Source organism: Capricornis sumatraensis, chromosome 12, assembly GCF_032405125.1.
Source record: "Capricornis sumatraensis isolate serow.1 chromosome 12, serow.2, whole genome shotgun sequence".
NCBI lineage: Eukaryota > Metazoa > Chordata > Mammalia > Artiodactyla > Bovidae > Capricornis > Capricornis sumatraensis.
Window position 1 is genome coordinate 3,303,744 of NC_091080.1, and position 12,336 is coordinate 3,316,079.

A 12,336-nucleotide genomic window follows, 5' to 3' on the forward strand; every position below is an offset into this window, starting at 1 on the left:
CATCTCAAGAGGAGGCACTCTCAACAGGAAAGGCGAGAGGAACTCCATGGTCGTTCCACCATTCCAAGAGTCCCCCAGATGTCTCAGTCCATTCCAGAGCAACCTCTTTGCCCTGCACTGGCTCATCTTTCACGCCGAGGATCGACTCACACCACGGTGGCACGTGGGACAGCCCTGTGGGAAAGCCTCAAGGGAAAGCCTCGAGGGAAAACCACAGATCCTTTGATCCAGGCGACGGGAAGCATGACATTGCTGCTATAGCCTGAAAGGAAAGCGCACGTGCATGCCCCCACTCGAGATGAGGCCTGACTACCCTGGGGAGACTCCAGAAGTACCCAAAGATCCATGTCAGCCCCTGAGAGGAATCCTCGGTTCCGGCCCTGACTCCACACAAGGTTTTTGACCCCGGTATCGACGGGAGAGGAATCCCGAGAGGCCCCCTAGAAATTCGCATGGGGACTGGCCTCACCTGAGGCCACCAGGGCGGGTCCCTGAGGTCCCCGTCGTAACTCGAGAACACCTGTCCCAACTCGAGAAAATCCAGGAAGTTCTCCATTCCAGGCGAGAAGAATCCTATTTCCGATGAGGCGTTTGGAGACTAATGACACCTAACCTCTGGAACTTCGAAAGGGTCTTTCACACCCTTGCTGCAACTCAAGAAGTTCACCGCCATACCCGTCTCCACTCGAGAGGAAGCACGATGGTCCCGCCCACATCCAGAGGAGCCCCGTTTCCCCCTCGTAGCTCGAGATGAGGGATCCCTTCCCTGCTTTCAACGGGAAAGAATTCCCGGCGTTCCCGTCGCATCTCAAGAGGAGGCACTCTCAACAGGAAAGGCGAGAGGAACTCCATGGTGGTACCACCATTCCAAGAGTCCCCCAGATGTCTCAGTCCATTCCCGAGGAACCTCTTTGCCCTGCACTGGCTCATCTTTCACGCTGAGGATCGACTCACACCACGGTGGAACGTTGGACAGACCTGTGGGAAAGCCTCGAGGGAAAGCCTCGTGGGAAAACCACAGATCCTTTGATCCAGGCCACGGGAAGAGTGACATTGCTGCTACAGCCTGGAAGGAAAGCACACGTACCTGTCCCCACTCGAGACGAGGCCTGACTCCCCTGGGGAGACTCCAGAAGTACCCAAAGATCCATGTAAGCCCCAGAGAGGAAACCTCGGTTCCGGCCCTGACTCCACACAAGGTTTTTGGACCCGGTATCGACGGGAGAGGAATCCCAGAGTCCCTCTAGCAACTCGCATGGGGATTGGCCTTTCCTGAGGCCACCAGGGCTGGTACCTGAGGTCCCCGTCGTAACTGGAGAACACCTTCCGCAACTCGAGAAAATCCAGGAAGTTCTCCCTTCCAGGCGAGATGAGGCCTATTTCCGATGAGGCGTCTGGAGACTAATGACACCTAACCTCTGGAACTTCGAAAGGGTCTTTCTCTCCCTTGCTGCAACTCAAGAAGTTCTCTGCCATACCCGTCTCCACTCGAGAGGAAGCACGATGGTCCCGCCCACATCCAGAGGAGCCCCGTTTCCCCCTCGTAGCTCGAGATGAGGGATCCTTTCCCTGCTTTCAACGGGAAAGAATTCCCGGCGTTCCCGTCGCATCTCAAGAGGAGGCACTCTCAACAGGAAAGGCGAGAGGAACTCCATGGTCATACCACCATTCCAAGAGTCCCCCAGATGTCTCAGTCCATTCCAGAGGAACCTCTTTGCCCTGCACTGGCTCATCTTTCACGCCGAGGATCGACTCACACCACGGTGGCACGTGGGACAGCCCTGTGGGAAAGCCTCGAGGGAAAGCCTCGAGGGAAAACCACAGATCCTTTGATCCACGCGACGGGAAGCGTGACATTGCTGCTACAGCCTGGAAGGAAAGCGCACGTGCATGCCCCCACTCGAGACGAGGCCTGACTCCCCTGGGGAGACTCCACAAGTACCCAAAGATCCATATCAGCCCCTGAGAGGAATCCTCGGTTCCGGCCCTGACTCCACACAAGGTTTTTGGCCCCGGTATCGACGGGAGAGGAATCCCGAGAGGCCCCCTAGCAACTCGCATGGGGACTGGCCTCTCCTGAGGCCACCAGGGCGGGTCCCTGAGGTCCCCGTCGTAACTCGAGAACACCTGCCGCAACTCGAGAAAATACAGGAAGTTCTCCCTTCCAGGCGAGATGAGGCCTATTTCCGATGAGGCGTCTGGAGACTAATGACACCTAACCTCTGGAACTTCGAAAGGGTCTTTCACACCCTTGCTGCAACTCAAGAAGTTCACCGCCATACCCGTCTCCACTCGAGAGGAAGCACGATGGTCCCGCCCACATCCAGAGGAGCCCCGTTTCACCCTCGTAGCTCGAGATGAGGGATCCTTTCCCTGCTTTCAACGGGAAAGAATTCCCGGCGTTCCCGTCGCATCTCAAAAGGAGGCACTCTCAACAGGAAAGGCGAGAGGAACTCCATGGTCGTACCACCATTCCAAGAGTCCCCCAGATGTCTCAGTCCATTCCAGAGCAACCTCTTTGCCCAGCACTGGCTCATCTTTCACGCCGAGGATCGACTCACACCACGGTGGCACGTGGGACAGCCCTGTGGGAAAGCCTCGAGGGAAAGCCTCGAGGGAAAACCACAGATCCTTTGATCCAGGCCACGGGAAGCGTGACATTGCTGCTACAGCCTGGAAGGAAAGCGCACGTGCATGCCCCCACTCGAGACGAGGCCTGACTCCCCTGGGGAGACTCCAGAAGTACCCAAAGATCCATGTCAGCCCCTGAGAGGAATCCTCGGTTCCGGCCCTGACTCCACACAAGGTTTTTGGCCCCGGTATCGACGGGAGAGGAATCCCGAGAGGCCCCCTAGCAACTCGCATGGGGACTGGCCTCTCCTGAGGCCACCAGGGCGGGTCCCTGAGGTCCCCGTCGTAACTCGAGAACACCTGCCGCAACTCGAGAAAATCCAGGAAGTTCTCCCTTCCAGGCGAGATGAGGCCTATTTCCGATGAGGCGTCTGGAGACTAATGACACCTAACCTCTGGAACTTCGAAAGGGTCTTTCACACCCTTGCTGCAACTCAAGAAGTTCACCAGCATACCCATCTCCACTCGAGAGGAAGCACGATGGACCCGCCAACATCCAGAGGAGCCCCGTTTCCCCCTCGAAGCTCGAGATGAGGGATCCTTTCCCTGCTTTCAACGGGAAAGAATTCCCGGCGTTCCCGTCGCGTCTCAAGAGGAGGCACTCTCAACAGGAAAGGCGAGAGGAACTCCATGGTCGTACCACCATTCCAAGAGTCCCCCAGATGTCTCAGTCCATTCCAGAGGAACCTCTTTGCCCTGCACTGGCTCATCTTTCACGCCGAGGATCGACTCACACCACGGTGGCACGTGGGACAGCCCTGTGGGAAACCCTCGAGGGAAAGCCTCGAGGGAAAACCACAGATCCTTTTATCCACGCCACGGGAAGCGTGACATTGCTGCTACAGCCTGGAAGGAAAGCGCACGTGCATGCCCCGACTCGAGACGAGGCCTGACTCCCTTGGGGACACTCCAGAAGTACCCAAAGGTCCATGTCAGCCCCTGAGAGGAATCCTCGGTTGCGGCCCTGACTCCAAAAAATGTTTTTGGGCCCGGTATCGACGGGAGAGGAATCCCGAGAGGCCCCCTAGCAACTCGCATGGGGACTGGCCTCTCCTGAGGCCACCAGGGCGGGTCCCTGAGGTCCCCGTCGTAACTCGAGAACAACTGCCGCAACTCGAGAAAATCCAGGAAGTTCTCCCTTCCAGGCGAGATGAGGCCTATTTCCGATGAGGCGTCTGGAGACTAATGACACCTAACCTCTGGAACTTCGAAAGGGTCTTTCACACCCTTGCTGCAACTCACGAAGTTCACCGCCATACCCGTCTCCACTCGAGAGGAAGCACGATGGTCCCGCCCACATCCAGAGGAGCCCCGTTTCCCCCTCGTAGCTCGAGATGAGGGATCCTTTCCCTGCTTTCAACGGGAAAGAATTCCCGGCGTTCCCGTCGCATCTCAAGAGGAGGCACTCTCAACAGGAAAGGCGAGAGGAACTCCATGGTCGTACCACCATTCCAAGAGTCCCCCAGATGTCTCAGTGCATTCCAGAGGAACCTCTTTGCCCTGCACTGGCTCATCTTTCACGCCGAGGATCGACTCACACCACGGTGGCACGTGGGACAGCCCTGTGGGAAAGCCTCGAGGGAAAGCCTCGAGGGAAAACCACAGGTCGTTTGATCCACGCGACGGGAAGCGTGACATTGCTGCTACAGCCTGGAAGGAAAGCGCACGTGCATGCCCCCACTCGAGACGAGGCCTGACTCCCCTGGGGAGACTCCAGAAGTACCCAAAGTTCCATGTCAGCCGCTGAGAGGAATCCTCGGTTCCGGCCCTGACTCCACCAAAGGGTTTTGGCCCCGGTATCGACGGAAGAGTAATCCCGAGAGGCCCCCTAGCAACTCGCATGGGGACTGGCCTCTCCTGAGGCCACCAGGGCGGGTCCCTGAGGTCCCCGTCGTAACTCGAGAACACCTGCCGCAACTCGAGAAATCCAGGAAGTTCTCCCTTCCAGGCGAGATGAGGCCTATTTCCGATGAGGCGTCTGGAGACTAATGACACCTAACCTCTGGAACTTCGAAAGGGTCTTTCACACCCTTGCTGCAACTCAAGAAGTTCACCGCCATACCCGTGTCCACTCGAGAGGAAGCACGATGGTCCCGCCCACATCCAGAGGAGCACCGTTTCCCCCTCGTAGCTCGAGATGAGGGAACCTTTCTATGCTTTCAACGGGAAAGAATTCCCGGCGTTCCCGTCGCATCTCAAGAGGAGGCACTCTCAACAGGAAAGGCGAGAGGAACTCCATGGTCGTACCACCATTCCAAGAGTCCCCCAGATGTCTCAGTCCATTCCAGAGGAACCTCTTTGCCCTGCACTGGCTCATCTTTCACGCCGAGGATCGACTCACACCATGGTGGCACGTGGGACAGCCCTGTGGGAAAGCCTCAAGGGAAAGCCTCGAGGGAAAACCACAGATCCTTTGATCCACGCGACGGGAAGCGTGACATTGCTGCTACAGCCTGGAAGGAAAGCGCATGTGCATGCCCCCACTCCAGACGAGGCCTGACTCCCCTGGGGAGACTCCAGAAGTACTCAAAGATCCATGTCAGCCCCTGAGAGGAATCCTCGGTTCCGGCCCTGACTCCACCAAATGTTTTTGGCCCCGGTATCGACGGGAGAGGAATCCCGAGAGGCCTCCTAGCAACTCGCATGGGGACTGCCCTCTCCTAAGGCCACCAGGGCGGGTCCCTGAGGTCCCCGTCGTAACTCGAGAACACCTGCCGCAACTCGAGAAAATCCAGGAAGTTCTCCCTTCCAGGCGAGATGAGGCCTATTTCCGATGAGGCGTCTGGAGACTAATGACACCTAAACTCTGGAACTTCGAAAGGGTCTTTCACACCCTTGCTGCAACTCAAGAAGTTCACCGCCATACCCGTCTCCACTCGAGAGGAAGCACGATGGTCCCGCCCACATCCAGAGGAGCCCCGTTTCCCCCTCGTAGCTCGAGATGAGGGATCCTTTCCCTGCTTTCAACGGGAAAGAATTCCCGGCGTTCCCGTCGCATCTCAAGAGGAGGCACTCTCAACAGGAAAGGCGAGAGGAACTCCATGGTCGTACCACCATTCCAAGAGTCCCCCAGATGTCTCAGTCCATTCCAGAGGAACCTCTTTGCCCTGCACTGGCTCATCTTTCACGCCGCGGATCGACTCACACCACGGTGGCACGTGGGACAGCCCTGTGGGAAAGCCTCGAGGGAAAGCCTCGAGGGAAAACCACAGGTCGTTTGATCCACGCGACGGGAAGCGTGACATTGCTGCTACAGCCTGGAAGGAAAGCGCACGTGCATGCCCCCACTCGAGACGAGGCCTGACTCCCCTGGGGAGACTCCAGAAGTACCCAAAGATCCATGTCAGCCCCTGAGAGGAATCCTCCGTTCCGGCCCTGACTCCACCAAACGGTTTTGGCCCCGGTATCGACGGAAGAGTAATCCCGAGAGGCCCCCTGGCAACTCGCATGGGGTCTGGCCTCTCCTGAGGCCACCAGGGCGGGTCCCTGAGGTCCCCGTCGTAACTCGAGAACACCTGCCGCAACTCGAGAAATCCAGGAAGTTCTCCCTTCCGGGCGAGATGAGGCCTATTTCCGATGAGGCGTCTGGAGACTAATGACACCTAACCTCTGGAACTTCGAAAGGGTCTTTCACACCCTTGCTGCAACTCAAGAAGTTCACTGCCATACCCGTGTCCACTCGAGAGGAAGCACGATGGTCCCGCCCACATCCAGAGGAGCACCGTTTCCCCCTCGTAGCTCGAGATGAGGGAACCTTTCTATGCTTTCAACGGGAAAGAATTCCCGGCGTTCCCGTCGCATCTCAAGAGGAGGCACTCTCAACAGGAAAGGCGAGAGGAACTCCATGGTCGTACCACCATTCCAAGAGTCCCCCAGATGTCTCAGTCCATTCCAGAGGAACCTCTTTGCCCTGCACTGGCTCATCTTTCACGCCGAGGATCGACTCACACCATGGTGGCACGTGGGACAGCCCTGTGGGAAAGCCTCAAGGGAAAGCCTCGAGGGAAAACCACAGATCCTTTGATCCACGCGACGGGAAGCGTGACATTGCTGCTACAGCCTGGAAGGAAAGCGCATGTGCATGCCCCCACTCGAGACGAGGCCTGACTCCCCTGGGGAGACTCCAGAAGTACTCAAAGATCCATGTCAGCCCCTGAGAGGAATCCTCGGTTCCGGCCCTGACTCCACCAAATGTTTTTGGCCCCGGTATCGACGGGAGAGGAATCCCGAGAGGCCTCCTAGCAACTCGCATGGGGACTGCCCTCTCCTAAGGCCACCAGGGCGGGTCCCTGAGGTCCCCTTCGTAACTCGAGAACACCTGCCGCAACTCGAGAAAATCCAGGAAGTTCTCCCTTCCAGGCGAGATGAGGCCTATTTCCGATGAGGCGTCTGGAGACTAATGACACCTAAACTCTGGAACTTCGAAAGGGTCTTTCACACCCTTGCTGCAACTCAAGAAGTTCACCGCCATACCCGTCTCCACTCGAGAGGAAGCACGATGGTCCCGCCCACATCCAGAGGAGCCCCGTTTCCCCCTCGTAGCTCGAGATGAGGGATCCTTTCCCTGCTTTCAACGGGAAAGAATTCCCGGCGTTCCCGTCGCATCTCAAGAGGAGGCACTCTCAACAGGAAAGGCGAGAGGAACTCCATGGTCGTACCACCATTCCAAGAGTCCCCCAGATGTCTCAGTCCATTCCAGAGGAACCTCTTTGCCCTGCACTGGCTCATCTTTCACGCCGAGGATCGACTCACACCACGGTGGCACGTGGGACAGCCCTGTGGGAAAGCCTCGAGGGAAAGCCTCGAGGGAAAACCACAGATCCTTTGATCCACGCGACGGGAAACGTGACATTGCTGCTACAGCCTGGAAGGAAAGTGCACGTGCATGCCCCGACTCGAGACGAGGCCTGTCTCCCCTGGCGAGACTCCAGATGTACCCAAAGATCCATATCAGACCCTGAGAGGAATCCTCGGTTCCGGCCCTGACTCCACACAAGGTTTTTGGCCACGGTATCGACGGGAGAGGAATCCCGAGAGGCCCCCTAGCAACTCGCATGGGGACTGGCGTCTCCTGAGGCCACCAGGGCGGGTCCCGGAGGTCCCCGTCGTAACTCGAGAACACCTGCCGCAACTCGAGAAAATCCAGGAAATTCTCCCTTCCAGGCGAAATGAGGCCTATTTCCGATGAGGCGTCTGGAGACTAATGACACCTAACCTCTGGAACTTCGAAAGGGTCTTTCACACCCTTGCTGCAACTCAAGAAGTTCACCGCCATACCCGTGTCCACTCGAGAGGAAGCACGATGGTCCCGCCCACATCCAGAGGAGCCCCGTTTCCCCCTCGTAGCTCGAGATGAGGGATCCTTTCCCTGCTTTCAACGGGAAAGAATTCCCGGCGTTCCCGTCGCATCTCAAGAGGAGGCACTCTCAACAGGAAAGGCGAGAGGAACTCCATGGTCGTACCACCATTCCAAGAGTCCCCCAGATGTCTCAGTCCATTCCAGAGGAACCTCTTTGCCCTGCACTGGCTCATCTTTCACGCCGAGGATCCACTCACACCACGGTGGCACGTGGGATAGCCCTGTGGGAAAGCCTCGAGGGAAAGCCTCAAGGGAAAACCACAGATCCTTTGATCCATGCGACGGGAAGCGTGACATTGCTGCTACAGCCTGGAAGGAAAGTGCACGTGCATGACCCGACTCGAGACGAGGCCTGTCTCCCCTGGCGAGACTCCAGATGTACCCAAAGATCCATATCAGCCCCTGAGAGGAATCCTCGGTTCCGGCCCTGACTCCACACAAGGTTTTTGGCCCCGGTATCGACGGGAGAGGAATCCCGAGAGGCCCCCTAGCAACTCGCTTGGGGAATGGCGTCTCCTGAGGCCACCAGGGCGGGTCCCTGAGGTCCCCGTCGTAACTCGAGAACACCTGCCGCAACTCGAGAAATCCAGGAAGTTCTCCCTTCCAGGCGAGATGAGGCCTATTTCCGATGAGGCGTCTGGAGACTAATGACACCTAACCTCTGGAACTTCGAAAGGGTCTTTCACACCCTTGCTGCAACTCAAGAAGTTCACCGCCATACCCGTGTCCACTCGAGAGGAAGCACGATGGTCCCGCCCACATCCAGAGGAGCCCCGTTTCCCCCTCGTAGCTCGAGATGAGGGATCCTTTCCCTGCTTTCAACGGGAAAGAATTCCCGGCGTTCCCGTCGCATCTCAAGAGGAGGCACTCTCAACAGGAAAGGCGAGAGGAACTCCATGGTCGTACCACCATTCCAAGAGTCCCCCAGATGTCTCAGTCCATTCCAGAGGAACCTCTTTGCCCTGCACTGGCTCATCTTTCACGCCGAGGATCGACTCACACCATGGTGGCACGTGGGACAGCCCTGTGGGAAAGCCTCAAGGGAAAGCCTCGAGGGAAAACCACAGATCCTTTGATCCACGCGACGGGAAGCGTGATATTGCTGCTACAGCCTGGAAGGAAAGCGCATGTGCATGCCCCCACTCGAGACGAGGCCTGACTCCCCTGGGGAGACTCCAGAAGTACTCAAAGATCCATGTCAGCCCCTGAAAGGAATCCTCGGTTCCGGCCCTGACTCCACCAAATGTTTTTGGCCCCGGTATCGACGGGAGAGGAATCCCGAGAGGCCTCCTAGCAACTCGCATGGGGACTGCCCTCTCCTAAGGCCACCAGGGCGGGTCCCTGAGGTCCCAGTCGTAACTCGAGAACACCTGCCGCAACTCGAGAAAATCCAGGAAGTTCTCCCTTCCAGGCGAGATGAGGCCTATTTCCGATGAGGCGTCTGGAGACTAATGACACCTAAACTCTGGAACTTCGAAAGGGTCTTTCACACCCTTGCTGCAACTCAAGAAGTTCACCGCCATACCCGTCTCCACTCGAGAGGAAGCACGATGGTCCCGCCCACATCCAGAGGAGCCCCGTTTCCCCCTCGTAGCTCGAGATGAGGGATCCTTTCCCTGCTTTCAACGGGAAAGAATTCCCGGCGTTCCCGTCGAATCTCAAGAGGAGGCACTCTCAACAGGAAAGGCGAGAGGAACTCCATGGTCGTACCACCATTCCAAGAGTCCCCCAGATGTCTCAGTCCATTCCAGAGGAACCTCTTTGCCCTGCACTGGCTCATCTTTCACGCCGAGGATCGACTCACACCACGGTGGCACGTGGGACAGCCCTGTGGGAAAGCCTCGAGGGAAAGCCTCGAGGGAAAACCACAGATCCTTTGATCCACGCGACGGGAAGCGTGACATTGCTGCTACAGCCTGGAAGGAAAGTGCACGTGCATGCCCCGACTCGAGACGAGGCCTGTCTCCCCTGGCGAGACTCCAGATGTACCCAAAGATCCATATCAGACCCTGAGAGGAATCCTCGGTTCCGGCCCTGACTCCACACAAGGTTTTTGGCCACGGTATCGACGGGAGAGGAATCCCGAGAGGCCCCCTAGCAACTCGCATGGGGACTGGCGTCTCCTGAGGCCACCAGGGCGGGTCCCTGAGGTCCCCGTCGTAACTCGAGAACACCTGCCGCAACTCGAGAAAATCCAGGAAATTCTCCCTTCCAGGCGAGATGAGGCCTATTTCCGATGAGGCGTCTGGAGACTAATGACACCTAACCTCTGGAACTTCGAAAGGGTCTTTCACACCCTTGCTGCAACTCAAGAAGTTCACCGCCATACCCGTGTCCACTCGAGAGGAAGCACGATGGTCCCGCCCACATCCAGAGGAGCCCCGTTTCCCCCTCGTAGCTCGAGATGAGGGATCCTTTCCCTGCTTTCAACGGGAAAGAATTCCCGGCGTTCCCGTCGCATCTCAAGAGGAGGCACTCTCAACAGGAAAGGCGAGAGGAACTCCATGGTCGTACCACCATTCCAAGAGTCCCCCAGATGTCTCAGTCCATTCCAGAGGAACCTCTTTGCCCTGCACTGGCTCATCTTTCACGCCGAGGATCCACTCACACCACGGTGGCACGTGGGATAGCCCTGTGGGAAAGCCTCGAGGGAAAGCCTCGAGGGAAAACCACAGATCCTTTGATCCATGCGACGGGAAGCGTGACATTGCTGCTACAGCCTGGAAGGAAAGTGCACGTGCATGACCCGACTCGAGACGAGGCCTGTCTCCCCTGGCGAGACTCCAGATGTACCCAAAGATCCATATCAGCCCCTGAGAGGAATCCTCGGTTCCGGCCCTGACTCCACACAAGGTTTTTGGCCCCGGTGTCGACGGGAGAGGAATCCCGAGAGGCCCCCTAGCAACTCGCTTGGGGAATGGCGTCTCCTGAGGCCACCAGGGCGGGTCCCTGAGGTCCCCGTCGTAACTCGAGAACACCTGCCGCAACTCGAGAAATCCAGGAATTTCTCCCTTCCAGGCGAGATGAGGCCTATATCCGATGAGGCGTCTGGAGACTAATGACACCTAACGTCTGGAACTTCGAAAGGGTCTTTCACACCCTTGCTGCAACTCAAGAAGTTCACCGCCATACCCGTGTCCACTCAAGAGGAAGCCCGATGGTCCCGCCCACATCCAGAGGAGCCCCGTTTCCCCCTCGGAGCTCGAGATGAGGGATCCTTTCCCTGCTTTCAACGGGAAAGAATTCCCGGCGTTCCCGACGCATCTCAAGAGGAGGCACTCTCAACAGGATAGGCGAGAGGAACTCCATGGTCGTACCACCATTCCAAGAGTCCCCCAGATGTCTCAGTCCATTCCAGAGGAAGCTCTTTGCCCTGCACTGGCTCATGTTTCACGCCGAGGATCCACTCACACCACGGTGGCACGTGGGACAGCCCTGTGGGAAAGCCTCGAGGGAAAGCCTCGAGGGAAAACCACAGATCCTTTGATCCACGCCACGGGAAGTGTGAGATTGCTGCTACAGCCTGGAAGGAAAGCGCACGTGCATGCCCCCACTCGAGACGAGGCCTGACTCCCCTGGGGAGACTCCGGAAGTACCCAAAGATCCATGTCAGCCCCTGAGAGGAATCCTCGGTTCCGGCCCTGACTCCACACAAGGTTTTTGGCCCTGGTATCGACGGGAGAGGAATCCCGAGAGGCCCCCTAGCAACTCGCATGGGGACTGGCCTCTCCTGAGGTCACCAGGGCGGGTCCCTGAGGTCCCCGTCGTAACTCGAGAACACCTGCCGCAACTCGAGAAAATCCAGGAAGTTCTCCCTTCCAGGCGAGATGAGGCCTATTTCCGATGAGGCGTCTGGAGACTAATGACACCTAAACTCTGGAACTTCGAAAGGGTCTTTCACAGCCTTGCTGCAACTCAAGAAGTTCACCGCCATACCCGTCTCCACTCGAGAGGAAGCACGATGGTCCCGCCCACATCCAGAGGAGACCCGTTTCCCCCTTGGAGCTCGAGATGAGGGATCCATTCCCTGCTTTCAACGGGAAAGAATTCCCGGCGTTCCCGTCGCATCTGAAGAGGAGGCACTCTCAACAGGAAAGGCGAGAGGAACTCCCTGGTCGTACCACCATTCCAAGAGTCCCCCAGATGTCTCAGTCCATTCCAGAGGAGCCTCTTTGCCCTGCACTGGCTCATCTTTCACGCCGAGGATCGACTCACACCACGGTTGCATGTGGGACAGCCCTGTGGGAAAGACTCGAGGGAAAACCACAGATCCTTTGATCCACGCGACGGGAAGCGTGACATTGCTGCTACAGCCTGGAAGGAAAGCGCACGTGCATGCCCCCACT